Raw genomic sequence first — 16,234 nt, forward strand, 5'->3', positions numbered from 1 at the left:
GCCGTTTTCGTGCTGTGACCGTTCCAAATTTTTAACCTGTTCCACAATTAAAACTACCCCTGTTCCAGTGTTCACACATATCAAAGTTTATTCGACTAGACACCCTTAAGCTATTAACAAATTTTCAGCTTGCTATTAATCAACTTTTTTTTCATACGCGGGATCCAGACCTACAGATTAATCAGATTATACAATTTATGACAGAAGCTCGAAACAAATGACAATCGATGAAAAGCCCAAACGTTTCTGACACTTTATGTTCTATGTCATATGTCGCGCGAGAATTTAAATTTAAGAGCTCCCTGAAATAATTAAATTTTATAATATGTATTAAATTGCGCTATCCTGTATTAAATTATATATTTAAAATTGATAATTGTTTAATTCTGAATATATTGGTTAAGGAGAGATCAATAATTTAATGTATAAAAAGGACTAAACTAAAGTTTTTTTTTTTATTTTTGACAGTTGTCTTTAATAATCGACCACATTGATCTGTGGTCAAATTTCATTTCATTTTCCAATGTTATATCAATAAATCGTAATTAACATTGCTAAATAATTAATTTGCAATGACGCTTGAGCCTGCTTCAACATTAAAACACAACACACGACATTGTTATCTCATTCTGATATGAAGATACTGACAAAATGTATGTTTTAATTTCCACAGCCATGTTGAGGTTATATCTGATTGTGTAACGATGATATTTAAAGAAAAATGCTAATACAGATTGATATTTGGAATTTACGTAAGTAAAAATACATTTATTTTCACATGCTTATTTTTAACTTCCATATTTTTTGCTATATTGCTCTACAGGTAAACTATTCTAAAGCGCGCGCCGAAATTTTGTTCTTCCCAAGGTGAAATGAAATCAGAAGTAAATTACAATTACCTATCTATATAGATTTGATTTTATGATAATATATTTTGAATTAATTAATATTCTGGGGTTTTACCTGTTGTTGTTTCATTCAAAAACGCTTAAAAATTGACAAAATACCTACTGTTTGTTGATTGCAGTGAGCTCATAGAAGTTGTCTTTTATTTTTATTCTATGTATTGAATAGGTGAGGCTATTATTATTTATTAATTATTTATGAAAAGTCGTCAGATGTTTTGTCAATTTAAATAGCCTTTGTTTTTGATACTGTCATATTCTAGGCCTAGAATTTTCCTCTGAGGGGGGGGGGTTTGGTTTCCTCTGGAGTTTGGCTTGGGTACAGAATTTTTTTGTATAGTTTGTTAAAGACAAGTTACATTTTCCTACTATCCTTTATATGCCCTGGGAGGGGTTTTAACCCCCAAAACCCCCCCTGGGTGCGCCACTGACTAGCTGATATTTATATTCTCCTATAATATCTGTAACCTGTAGTTAATTCAACATTTTAGATTTACAAGTAATTTATTATCATAAGTCATGCTCAGAGCTAAGTATTTTACCTTAACCCTCCCTTCTAGGGGTGACTTTTTTGTAACACAAGTGCGCAGGTGGGGTCTATCAGGACCAAATTTTAAAATTTTATTTTCTCTTAATTTTTTTTAATATCTTGAAGGAAACTTACTGATTTACTTAACTTTGTAATACCTGAATTTATACATAATGTGTGTATTAAGCTATCTTATCTCCTTTTTCCCTAGTGTTGACATTATCAAATCATAATGACTTTACTAGAAACTCCAATCTTCTATGCAATTCCAATGCTACGGTATAGGGTGTGTGTCTGCAAAATTAGCGTAGGCACCCTTAGTGTTGGAAAATTCTCGCGAATGAGAAATCGGAGAATATTCCCGAGAATATTCTCGATATGGAGAATTTTCTGAGAATGAACCCTATAACGCACTTGGATACTAACGCAGGGATATTGTTGAAGATGAAATAGGGTATTAAAAATCATGAAATTATATGAGATGAAACAACAGTGTTCTTTATATATGTTACAGTTCAAGTTGATTATCCAGTTGGAGTTGACTCCAACTAGTTGACTCCAACTAGTTGGAGTCAACTCTAACGGCTGGTTTCAGTAAAAGTTGATTATAAATATAAAATTAAGATTTATATTCAACATTTACTAGTAAAAGTTTATTCTGATTCACACAAACAGCCAATTCTAGAAATTAAATGTTACTGAATATGTTCAAATTAGTCTAGGCTGTATCGTCGCCCCCGTTAGGTAGATTACTCCGATTCGAATTTTTTGCACAAACTTACTCAAAAAGAGGTCCTTATAACAAATCTACTGGGTGCCGGGCAGTACCTTGATCGATAAATTTTTTAAACAATTTTTTTTAGACAAATTCACAAAAATAATTTTTTCACTTCGAACAATTTTTTTTAGATCATTTGGGTTATTCTGAGCAAAAAAAGGTATTTTGTGATTTTTCTCTAAAATTGATTGTTTCGAGTTATATGTGATTTAAAATTTGAAAAATGCGAAAATAGCCATTTTCAAGGCTTAATAACTCGGTTAAAATCCATTATTATGAAAGTCAGAAGGTGGCCAAATCAAAGTTTATAGCCCCCTCTACAAGATCCAGCAGAAATTTTTGTCACTATTTTATTACTAAGCTTTATCTTTAATTATTAACAATGAGCGCTATCCAACAGTATCTGCAGACTATGGTCCGAATCAGTCATTAATACTGTGTCATCTGCATACCGGATGTTATTTACTCCCTGCCCGTTTATCCTGATTCCTTCTGAAGAGTGCGATAAAGAGTTTGCAAATATTACTTCAGAGTAGACGTTAAAAGTATGGGTGATGGCACACAACCCTGTCTAACACCTCGTTGTATTTCAATTGGCCTTAACGTATTACCATTGGTCTTTATGATTGCTGTCTGATTCCAATAAATAGCCTCTATAATTTTAGAATCTCTTTTGTCGACTCCGATGTCGTTCAATCTTTCTATCAAGGTCTTGTGCTTCATCCTATCGAACACTTTCTCAAAATCTATGAAACAGATAAAAAGGTCTGCTTGCTGATCTTTGTATCTTTGTGCCAGATTTTGAAGACAGAATATTGCTTCTCGTGTCCCCATACCTTTCCTGAAGCCAAATTGTTCTTGACCGGTGACCTCATCACATTTTTTATAATATATTCTGTTCTGTATGATACGCAAGAAAAGCTTCAGAATGTTATTTAATAGACTTATAAGGCGGAAGTCCTGGCATAATTTGGCGTTCTTCTTTTTAGGCAGTGGTATGAAGACTGATTCAAGCCATATTTTAGGGATAGTCCCTGTATTGTAAACATTATTAAATAGTCCAAGAAGAAGGTCTAAGTTTTCCTCGTTGATTAACTTCAATAGCTCAGCTGGTATTTCATCTTTTCCTACAGATTTGTTGTTTTTTAGTTGACGTCCATTAAATCCAATATTTCCTCTGTCATCCATCTTTGCTTCCGTGGTCGCTGTTTTGTGAGCATTTCAGTTGTCGTTGCAAGGGCGTGTCTGATTTCCTCCCGAAGACGAAAGTTAAGGATGTTTAATTATATGAAAGTGTGCTAAAAAACAGTGCGATAAAGTAAAACCGATTTAAAATACATTGTTACTTCAGACACACTTTAAACCCTTCATGTACTGCTATCTATATTTACAATTTTCACACAATAAAACCTTTACATCAGCGGTTCTCAATCTTTTTGAGTCATGTACCATCTAATGTTTCTTTTATTATATTTCTATATTTTTAGATTGTGTAATCAAGACTTACTATGTACTACTATATTAAGTTTTTGTGTGTTTTGTGTACCACCGCAAATAATGATATGTACAACCAGTGGTACATGTACCACAGATTAAGAACCGTTGCTTTACCTAATATGAGATAGAGTAGATAAAAATTATTTTTGTGAATTTGGTTAACAAAAATTGGTTAAACAATTTTTCGACCGCGGTACCGCGTGACACCCTGTGTATTTGTTATAAGGATTGTTATACGGATATATTTCTTTGAGTAAGTTTGTGCAAAAAATCGAATCAGAATAATTTACCTAACGGGGGCGACGTTACAGACTATACTAATAAGTAGTTGAAACTAACGGTCAAAACAAAGAAACGCACTCTCATCAAAAATGCACTTGAGATTCTCGTATAATCAACATTTACTGAATCGATCCAGGAAGAGTCAACTCCAACTAGTAAAAGTTGATTTAAATTTTTAAAATCAACTTTTACTGCTCGTTTCAGTTGGAGTTGACTCCAACTAGTTTTTTATTTTTAATTATATCTTTAAATATATTAGATTTTATTAAATATCAAGAATATATTTGATTTTTTTATTTATTTTTTCCATTATGTTTAATATGAATTGTTTCTGGATTAGCAGAAACAAATCGTACTCCTTTTGATTTTGCTGAAGGTGAATCAGAGTTAGTTTCAGGTTTTAATGTTGAATATAGAAGTGGGGGATTTGCAATAATTTTTTTAGCTGAATATGGAAATATTTTATTTATAAGAATAATATGTGTTTTTTTATTTTTGGACCACTAACAACTAGTTGGAGTCAACTCTAACTGAGAATCAACTTGAACTGTAACATATATAAAAAATACAAAAACAACAGAAAAGACAAAATGTATTTGATAAAAAAACGAAATTTTCTTCTTAACAGCAAATAATGGATGTGATGATCTAGTCTGAAAAAGATGAGGCCTCAGATTCATAATATGCTTCCATCATTTGCTCATCCTGGTCATCTACATTCTGCATTTCAATGTACTGTCAATACAGTCATGGATTGGTCTATGTCTAGCAATTTTAAATGGTGAGCCATAAAAATTACCTTACTAGCCCATTTAGCAGTAAGCTGGTTTCTTTTAGAGGAGTGGATAAAACCATAAGTACTGAAACTTCTTTCAGTCGCTGCACTGGATGAAGGCATGCTTTATACCAACTTCTATTTTAGTTAATTTTGTTCCTAAACATGTACATTAGGGTGGAACGAAAAATTCGAAGTCATTATTCTTTATGGGGCTAGTGCGAAAAAGTTGTGTTTTGATGTATAATAAAACTGTAAGGAATCTTTTTTGTATTGGACCCTATCTTCAGGTTCCATATTCAATTTAAATTTTTGGGAATAACAAAAAAAAATAAAATTTTAAAAATTTACTTTTTTATCAGTTCTTCGAATCTAAATAATTGTTTTATGATACTGTATACATTTTAAGATTGGTAGTCTGATGTTTTGTTAAAAAACGGCATAATATTTCTAGACTGCAACCTTGAACGAATAAAGCCATCCCTTGATTCTGGTCCACAAACAGCAGCTGATGCTTCAGTTACTAACTTGACAGTTCCTTCCACGGATTTTGTATGACAAGGGCAGTTTAAGACCTCTATGTTGTTGTAATTCCCAGAAGCAATCATATCCCTTACATCTTTATTGGAAATATGTTTTAGCAAAGGAGGAGCCGTAACTTTGAATCCAGAAATAGAAATTAAGTCATTATAATCTGCAGCACTAAAATTGAATGTTGGTACATATTTTGAATCTCCGAATCTTTTTTTCTTTCTGACTTTCTCGAGCTTTCGGCACTCTGCGTAGTCCTAGACCCCGTAATATGTGTTCGTTCATCTTTCATCATACCGAGTACCTAATACATTTTCGGGATGGGCAAAATAAGCATTCCTTTGGATAACGTCATCGACAATTTTTCTTTGGTCAACTGACAGAAATCGTGAATAATGGATCATTCGCCATAAATGTTTTGAACCATCAGAACAGCTAGGATACAATTTTATATAAAACCAAACTGGTGCATACACTTTTTTGATGAAACTTACTAACATAATTAATTGGGGGCTGGGACATTCAGTTCCAACATACAATCGAAGCAATCGATTATCAACTGTCAGCCACCTTGCGTGTGATATTTTCCCAGGTTTTTTAAGGCTCAAAGCATTAGGACATTTTCCCGCAGCAACTGCTTGACTGATTTGGTACAAGTACTTCTAATCGGTATTAAGGTCTGTTGTTTCTAATAATATTGCTAGGCTGTTTTCTATTGCGACAAAATCGACAAGAGTCTTCTCTTCACAGCGTTCCAGAAGTTTCCCTATTGGCCCTGAAAAGCGAAGTGGTCCACTGGTGCGTCCATCTAACTGTTGAATTAAATGACGTAGAGGTAGCTCATTGCAATGAAATAAGCATACTAGCCATTGAAGTGCCGCAGTATTTGTGACGTAGATGGTTGGACTGTAACTGTTGACAAAGGAGCAATGAATTCTTTTTCATGATCATCTGCATTAGAGGAATTTGAGTCAGACAAGCTGCTACTAATGGAAGGATTAGAGGAATCAACGGTACATGCTTTAAGAACAATTTCGTCAGTATTATATTTTTGAGAACTTGCCTTTGCCTTCATGGTTCTTTCCATTTTCTTCCTTATTGCTGCAGATGCTGCAATATCCACCGGTCCAATTGCCATTGTTCGACAGGATCGATGATCTTGAAGAAAAATTCGCTCATTTTGTGGTACTTTCTTGATTTGTTATCACAAGTACACAAACAATTCCAGTCATGTTGCACTTGCAAGCCGCGATATAAAATAACTTTTACATTCCTTTCGAAACTGGCAAATCTTTTCTATTTATGAATCAGGTGCTTTGCTTAGTTTTTGTGTACCTATCGCTTAAGATTTTGATACTCTGTATAAATATTTTTAATCATATCTTAAATGCACTTATGCGATAATGTTGGAATAGAAGCTTTTATTCATATTTGTTCTACTTTAGTTGCAGCGGCATTCAAGACGTCGGCGATACATGGATCTTTATTATTATTTGTCAACTTAAGTTCATTACGAATAAATAGAAAGCACTTTAGAATGTCACACTTAGATGGTAAAACAGGATCATTAAAATTTGATCAGAGCCATATTGATTTTTTCGACAAAAATAATTTTTTTGTTTTTTCAATCTTCAAATCCAATATGGAACCTCAAGATATTTTTTTATTTCAAAATGCTCTCGCACCAACTGTTTTCATCACCTGACACAACTTTTAAACGATAGCCACAAGAATTTTTCTTTTCTTTTATTTTTTTGACCTTTTTCGTTCCACCCTAATGTACGTACATTTTCACCATATGATTGGGTCTACTTTTTCAGTTGATTGAACAAAGTATGGTTTTCCAAAAAAATCACTTCCTAGACCAATAAAGTGCCAAATCTGCCATTATTTCAGCTGAGTGATCACCAAGCTTTAAAGTTGCTAAATTATCTATAAACTCAGTTCCCTCAACTTGTTCTTCTCTGCTTAAATGATCACCATTCTAAATATTTGTACATTATTAGTATTCCGATGGGTGAGTTGCGGAATTTAATTAAAAATGGATATAATAAAACAAACGGTAATTTTATTTTTGCAACGAAAATGTGTTCGTTTAGGTCTCTCGGAGAGGGTCGCGTCGGTATGTGTGAATGGTTCGCATGCTGCGTAGTGACTAAAGAAAGCAACCACAAACGATGATAATGTTTGTATTCCTTTTCCCCTGAGATGATCACATAAATCACTATCAAGTCTGGCGTCTACTTTTAGGTTTTAAGAAAAACAATTTCGAATGCATAGCTAGTGTTGACACATTAACTGTCTGATAAAATACTTAATTAATGAGGGTGCAGTTTGTTGCCGCATAGACGAACAACAGATGTCACAGGGTAAGGCCATAACCTTCGTATTTGAATATGCAGTTTGAATGACTAACGTTGTTTTGTTTTTGAGAAAAAATATTAAAATTACAATTAGCAAAAATAGTAATTAAAGAGTATCGCTATACTAGTATTACATATAGCACCAAAACAATAAACACTGACACTGTAAACATCCTAGCTAGTATTTCATGGGATTCCCCAATCCTGGCTACTTTGATTTTCGAGGATTTTATCTAAAATCGCGTGATTCTCCAGCAGGCCAAAGCGAAAAAGCATTTCATGAGCGGAGCGGCAAGTAGGTGTTTGGGCTTCAAGAATAATAATGTTTGGGATGCAAAAAATATATGGGTTGTTGTAAATATAGAAAATTCTCGTTGAGAATTTTCTGGCGGAGAATATTCTCTTCTTACATCACTAGGCACCATTTGGATTTTTAAAATTAGTATTTTGTATAACACCAGCTTAGATAATTAGAAATCTTTACTGGAATCAGACCACAAATCTCAGAGTTGAAGGTTAACACACTGAATATGTGAAGATCATGCGTTGAGTGAGGCAAGGCTGTATTTTGCCTCCTCTAATCTTCAATCTCTACTCTTAAAAAATGTTTATCGAAGCTTTGCATGAAACTGGAAAAGGTATTCTACTAAATGGGTACCAGCTAAACAACATCAGATGCAGATGACACCATAGTATTTGTGGACAACCTAGAAGATGTACAAGTTCTTGTGCATGAACAAAAACATACATTACAGTCAACAGTATGGACTCAATGTAAACATAAAGAAGACAAAGCTTATGATTATTAGCAAGAAAAGATAACAGAAGGTCAACTCTACATCAACCAAACCCCTGTAGAAAGAGTGAGGCACTGCAAATACCTCGGCACCATAATAAATGAAGAATGGACCAACAACCAAGAGATAAAAACATGCATCAGAAAAGCTAGATCCACCTTCAACCAGATGGGGCCTTCTTCAAAGCCACAACCTCTCTATTGGTATAAAAGTAAGAATGCTGCGATGCTACGTCTTCTCTGTCCTTTCTTATGGTGTTGAATCGTGGACCTTGAACAAAGATATTTGTAGAAAATTAGAAGTATTTGAGATGTGGCTATATCAAAAAATACTTAAAATCCCGTGGACTGTCTGAGTCACAAATGAGGAGGTCCTCGGAGGAATGAAGAAGAACCGAAAGGTACTGACCACCATCGTATTTCGAAAGTTACAGTGCTTCACAGACATTACTTTAGTTTTAAAAACTTTTTTGCCTCTTAGTATTTTTTCAATAAGCGAGCTTTTATTGAGATGTGGCTTCTTTTTCAAAATATACCTAAAAATGTAAATTATAATAAATTTTCAGCTTATTAAGAGGTCTCTATAATCGTACTTAACCATATACAAATATGTGGTGGATTCAACAAATATTCAAAATATCTCGATAAACACTGGCTTATCGAAAAAGTACTAAGAGGCAAAAAAGTTTTAAAAACATTGTGTTTAACTTATGGTACCACAATAATAATTTAACTGGAACGTACACAAAAGTTTGACGGGTTTTAGGGAACAAAACCCCCATAAAATTTTTATGGGGTGTACAAATGTCACTATTATTTTTTTTTAAGATGATTCTTCCATAAGAATGCCAAAGGTCCATTTTCAATAAAAAATCTCTAATAGTTTTCGATATATTGGAAAAAATCGATTTTCATTTTGTAACTTCAAATGGCTATAACTTTTTTTATGTGCACATTTGTACTAAGGTAAGTTAGATTCAATCGAACTATTTTTGATCCCAGAATACGTAATTTAATTTTTGACCTGCATTTTTGTTACACCCTGTATATTTTTTATTAATGAATATTCTGGGTTTTTACCTGATCTTGTTTCATTCAAAAACTCTTAAAAATTGGCAAAATGTTAGTTGAAAGGTTCACAATGAGTTTATCTAAGTTATGTCTTTGTATTTTTATTCCATTCATTGAATGGGTGGGGCCATTATTATTTTAATTATTTATGGAATAGGTGAGGCTATTATTACTTTATTTTAATTATTTATGACAAGTCGTCAGCTATTTTTTCAATGTAAATTGTCTTTGTTGATTTATACTGTCATATTCTTGTGATATATTTCGCTACAAGATCTGTATGTATATATGTAGGTATTCTTTAAAGACAATCGTAATAAAAGTCCGTTTGATGTTTAACAGTTTTAATTAATAAAATAGATAACTAAATTATTGATACTATTAAATTGACGAAATGTAAAAGTGCTTGTGTAAATGCGACTAAAATCTTACGTGTTCTTATTCTTACAAAATAAGAAATGTATTTATAGATAATTTGCGTCTAATCAATGTAATACCCGTCTTAATTCGTCTTTTTACGTCTTATTATCCCTAAGAACACGTCCGTCGCGTTTATGATGTTAAAATCGACTAAATGTATTCGTTCTCGTTCCTTACGCTAAAACAAACCCTCTTAGGCTAATATCTTTTTTCCTGTGAAAGAACCCAATTAAAATTGGTTCAAAGTGTGTACCGACCCGCCGCCGTCTTTTTCCAATAAACTAAAACTATAAAGTTAAAAGTAGTCCGCTACCGTCGCCATAATCCCCAATTCGTTCTGCACATCTGGGCCAACGTCCATATGTGTGAGACCCTTATCCCGTTCTCGTACTAATAATTAAGAAAAATGATATACAGGGGAATTTAAAATATAAGGTAAACTATTTACAATCCTACATATATGTAGTTTTTTTATTGGTATTTATCATTTAGCCAGTCGCAATCATATTATAGTAAAATGTGTAGTGTGTATAGTGTGTTGAGTTCTGTAATATTGTTACTTAGTAAAGTCGACTTCATCATCTTTACAAAGAAATGCCTATTGTATTGTATACGAACGTCTGTGGTCCCTCAGATGAATCATCATCATCATACAGCAAAATTTGTCCACTGTCGGACATAGGCCTCCTCAAGATGTCTCCACCCTTCTCTGCAGCTGCAATCCGGTTTATCGCTATTTTTTTTTCATGATGAATTCTCAGATCTCAATCTTCCACCGTGTTGTAGCCTCGTCTGAGCATTTTCTTTTCCCATCTTCCCAATTTCTTTGTATGTATTTCCTTTTTTCATTGTCCATACCTGACTACCATATGTCACTGTGGGCATATTACCCTTTTATACAGGGTGTCCAGAAACTCTACCGACAAACGAGGACAGGAGATTCCTCAGATAATTTTAAGACAATTTAACCAAATTCATCTAGTCCGAAAATGTTTCCTAAGCGAGCTAGAGCTCTTTGAAGATGGCGTCTTGTAATTAGTTTTTCTTAAATACATACCTCCAGAACGCTTCTAGTTAGAAAAACGAAAATTGGTACACGTATTTATCTTCTAGAGATAAATCGATTTCATTCATTGTGAATTTCTAGTACCAGTCATAGGCGTCCTTTTTGGGTGGGGCAACGGCTATTTTATCGCATAACTTTTTTGTCTTTAAGTTTTAAGCATTTTTGATACTGGATTATTAAATTGTGATGTATTCTAGTACTAAAGGGTACTCTTGTTTTAAGTCGGTAGGACACACCGTTTTCTAGAAAAATCGATTTGAAACTTTTTCGTTTCCTGAATTTGAAAAAAAAAATGAAAAAAAATTTTAAAAAAACGATGTATTTTACTAACTTAAAGCAAGAGTACCTTTTAGTACTAGAATACCTCATAATTTAATAATCTAGTGTCAAAAATTCTTAAAAATTAAAGACAAAAAAGTTATGCGATAAAATAACCGTTGCACATATGACCGGACTAGAAATTCGCCATTAATGAAATCGATTCATCTCTGGAATATAAACAAACGTACCAGTTTTCGTTTTTCTAAATAGTTTTTTTTTAATTTCTTTTTTTTTAGTATTCAAAAAACGAAAAATTTTCAAATCGATTTTTCTAGAAAACGGTGTATCCTATCGACTTTTGGTACCTTTAGTTTGGTAACCTTAAGTAAGAGTACCTTTTGGTACTATAATACCTTACATTTTAATAATCCAGACTCAAAAATGCTTAGAAATTAAAAACAACAAAGTTATGCAATAATATAACTGTAACCCTACTCAAAACGGACGCCTATGACCGGTACTAGAAATTTGCAATGGATGAAATCGATTTAACTCTGGAAGATAATTATGTGTACCAAGTTTCGTTTTTCTAAATAGAAGCGTTCTGGAGATATTTAAGAAAAACTAATTACCAGACGCCATCTTCAAATAGGTCTAGCTCCTTTATGAAGCATTTTTGGACTACATGAATTGGGTTAAATTGTCTTAAAATTATCTGAGGAATCTCCTGTCTTCGTTTGTCGGTAGAGTTTCTGGACACCCTGTATATCCTTAAATTTAGCTTTAACTTTTGCCTCTCTTGTAGTTTGCCAACCTTGCTATATTCCTAGTTTCTCACCTTTTTTCAGGGATCATCATCATCATTTGGCTCTGCAACTCTATGTGAGTTTTGGCCGTGTTTACTATTTCCCTCCATTGTTTTCGGTCTTGAGCAGCTATTTCCCATTGCTGTACTCCCATTTTGCCTAGATCACTGGCTACTGCGTCCTTCCATCTCTTTCTTGGGCGACCAACTGACCTTCTGCCATCGGGCCTTTCCCAGAATGTGGCGTTCAGAAGTCTTTCGTCACTCGATCTTATCACGTGACCCGCCCATCTTATTCGGTCTTTCAGGGATAACAATGTTTTATTTATTTCACTGATATGCTTTCTTTTTTTTATTTACACTTCGCTTAGCTGTTCTATATCATATTAATGTTCCCTCTTTGAATTTGTTTTTCTCATTGCCCTTTCCTCATATTTCAGCCATTCAAAAGGTAAGTAGTATTTGAAATACAATCCCAAAGTTGTGTCTTAAAACTTAAAAGAAGGTTAAAAATTTCATTTCCAGAAGACTCCAGAATAAGGCAAAATCATTATTGTTGTAAAAGTCTTGCAAAAATCAACCTACACTTGATATTGTATCCATAGTTAGAACATGTGCATAAGAACTGGAAAAAAAATTGCAGGTCGATGTATCATTTATTTAGTTTAAATGTTATTTAGTTCCTTTACCTCAGAGACCTTTTTTGTATTAGCATTAGTCAGAAAATGTGAAGATAGAGCAATTCTAAAGTTAAAACAAATTATTCTTCAATGCAAATCTTATTTACAAAATTACAAAAGGTTTAGAATTAAAAATAACTTTTAGCATTGTTTATTTATTTAAAAAAAAACTATTTTATCAACCTTTTTATGTGTGATAACATTCACCATTGAAGTTTACACATTAACGCAATACATCTGATAATTAAAAATTTGATTAAACAATTCGAAATAAACTTCTATATAAAAATCTGCTATTATCAAAACAATTATCACTTAAATTATATTATACACTGATAACTTATAAATTGCTTATTCATCAGTTTGTAACGTAACGATGTATCTAAATGAATAACAGACTAATTTATTCAAAATTATAATAAATACATGAAAAATTATTATCTTCGACTAGGAGTCGCCAAGTTATTGAAAATTTCAAGATCTTGTCTTGATTTCAAGACAAGAAGTAATTTTAGATTTCAAGACAAGACAAGAAATTTTATGTCAATACCAAGATTTTTTGTCAAGAAAACAAGAAATCTTAAAATATCTTGACTAATAATGAAGACTCTAAAACGTATTTATTTGTGAAAAAGATAACATTATTTTAACATAACATAACATATTTTCATTTATTGAAAACTTTTTTGCAAAACGATTTTAAAAAATGTAAATTAAAAACATAGTGATACTTACCTAATCCTGTTGAAAATAAAATTGCAAACTAGATTTTATTTTAAATAATAAGTTTAGCACATATCTTTAAATCGGAATTGATAAGCCATGGATTAAGGATTATTAACACTTCTTATGGAGTCAACGCCTCATATTGTTAAAGCTGCTCTTGAAAATAGCCTTTCCGCAGGTACAGATGTTGCGTTTCGACAAAATCCTTGGCCATTTTCGATAATGACAAGTAGACATTTTCGTGTCTTCTCCACCAATCAAGTATATTCTCAGAATGTTCTCACCTAGGCTCATTTAAGTATTTTTCCATTTCATACTTTCAAGATTGTAAGTTATCATTATAAGCTTTCTTAAATAGGTAAGTAAAATCTAAATCAAATTCCTTATATTCTTTTTTAAGACTAAGTGCTGGCTCTGGTATTGGATTCTGTAGATCATTCTGAGATTTATTAAAGTAGTTAGCTTTAAATATTTCTTCAAATTTTTGTACTGCCTCTGATTGTAGAAGCTTTCCCCAAGATGAAAAGGAAAATGCCTCTACTTTATGCCGAGGATCCAAAATAAGAACTATACAGTACATATATATCCATTAGTTTTGTTGTAGTGTTTCAGTATTTTATCTCCCGCAGCTTAATGGAGTAAATTAAGTGCTCATCGGTAGCGTCTCTATCAATTTTATTCTATCATATTTATATCAAGTTCATGAGCCCATATTTCCAGTTTGTCTAAAAGAAAGTTTATTCCAATTACCGCCAATGGGAGTGTGCAATATTTTCCCCGATCTCATCCTCCAAATAATCAAAATCCTTTTCGATGTCTAAACTGTTTCTATTTGGTTCAACTAGTTCAACAACTTTTATGAAATCCTGAACAGCTAAGTTTAGAATATGTGCGAAACACACAAAATGCTTATTTTAATCATGCAACTACACATCAATTTTACGTTCGTGTTCGTCAGGAAACAAATGTAGATCGGGGACTCCCCGGAGTCAGTAGCCAGTGGCAGTAGAGGCCGTGTTAGCACGCAACGCAATAAAAAGGTCGCCGGGGAATCACCTGACCGGGTAATCCAGAAATTTCAAGATCTTGAAATTTCTTGAGTCAAGACAAGATAAGATGTTAAGAAAACGTCAAGACAATGATTTTTTCTCAAGACAAAACAAGAAGTTGTTATCAAGACGAGCATTCTTGTCTTGTCGACCCCTATCTTCGACTTACTCAAACATCTCCACATATTCCCCATCTCTGGTTATTACATCTAACCTATCTATTCGGTGGCGGATCTACGGTGGTTTAGGGGAAATCCCCTCCCCCAAGAAGATTCATCAATCCAAAAAATTCATGAAACTTAGGCCATAGACCGGCAAATTCAACCCAATAAACCCGCTAGTTAGGAAAATAGGGGGAATTATAATGCATATATAGTGTGATCAACTAGTCCGAAAAATCCGGGACATGGCCCGAATGACGAAGTCAAGTTCCGGCGTCCCGGACAAGGCTTCCGGGTCATCCGAATTTTCAACGTTTTGGTAAAATTTTGTTTTGGGTGGTGGGACGAAAAATATGGACAGCCGCAAAATCACAACTTGGCAACTTGGTTGATTTTTACAAGTTTATTGTAGTCAATTTAAAATATGAATGGATTGGTTTTTAAAGGTTTTTTTCTCAAATTCAATTATTCGACAAATAGTAAGAAGTAATCAACATAAAAATGATCTGATTTCTTGTGGCATGTTTGACAATTATATTTTCGATGGGATTAAGCTCTAATTGGTTGTAATGATAATTGCATTTTTATATTAACCTAATATATTATATTTTATATTTACATGGAAATCCAACATCATTTGATTTTATAATTTTTTCTTTTTTGAGAACGACTTCCGGATTGGAAGTGGAAACGTGAAAAACTAACAAACATGTAATTATCATTACAACCAAGTGTGGCTTAATCCCATCAAAAATATCACTGTCAACATAAAAATGTTAAATAATCAATAAAATGATGATATTAAAAAAATGGCCCGATTTTCATTGAAAAGTCCCGGATTTCAGGTATTTTTTCAGCCTTGTCCCGAATTCGACTGAATTGGAGTTAGCCACCAGGGCCGCCGCTACCATGTGTGCTAAGTGTGCATCGCACACGGGCGGCCAACAATAGGGGCGGCCAAAAGCAAATTTGAAGGAAATGCTAGGGCTATTTAACATAACAATAATCTAGAGCAAATCGAAAATCTATCAGTTTTTTTTTTATTTTTGTATATGTCAGTCAATAATCAGCCCCTTATTCAAAGGCAGAAAAATTAAGGATCAACCAACTGCTATCACCAGAAAAAACATCGTGAAGGATTGTTTTGCGGGTCTCGTAGAATTCAATCTGGACATCCGTCCAAAATCCAAAACGAGGCAGCCAAAGGAAAAAAAGAACTAAAAAAGAACTTATTAGACACCTGATGAGAAACATCACACAGAATCAATACAGTGCGTCCATAAAGTAACGCATAAATTCATTATTTCGTAAACCGGCGACTTTAAGAAAAAATCCAGAAACGGGTCAATTTTTATTTTTAATTACCGATTTTTCGGCATATATATCATACTAGTGACGTCATCCATCTGGGCGTGATGACGTAATCGATGATTTTTTTAAATAAGAATAGGGATCATGTGATAGCTCATTTGAAAGGGTATTGAATTCTCTATTCACTAATGTAAACATTAAGATAATTATTTATACAGGGTGTTCATA

General features: G+C 33.2%; 1 protein-coding gene across 5 annotated transcripts in view; it reads left to right on the top strand.

The window, feature by feature from the left end:
* The first annotated feature begins 497 nt into the window (after positions 1-497).
* The window catches only part of LOC126879853 (facilitated trehalose transporter Tret1-2 homolog), a 55,866-nt gene continuing 40,129 nt past the window's right edge, over positions 498-16,234 (top strand). For 2 of the 5 annotated variants that reach the window (XM_050643161.1, XM_050643165.1), the window contains exon 1: positions 498-752. The gene's annotated coding sequence lies outside the window, so the exon portion shown is untranslated. Of the gene's footprint in view, positions 753-1,011; positions 1,075-16,234 lie in introns of those variants that run through there. The other 3 variants (XM_050643162.1, XM_050643164.1, XM_050643166.1) reach the window with 3 other exon arrangements.

This window comes from Diabrotica virgifera, chromosome 2 (assembly GCF_917563875.1).
Source record: "Diabrotica virgifera virgifera chromosome 2, PGI_DIABVI_V3a".
Lineage (NCBI taxonomy): Eukaryota > Metazoa > Arthropoda > Insecta > Coleoptera > Chrysomelidae > Diabrotica > Diabrotica virgifera.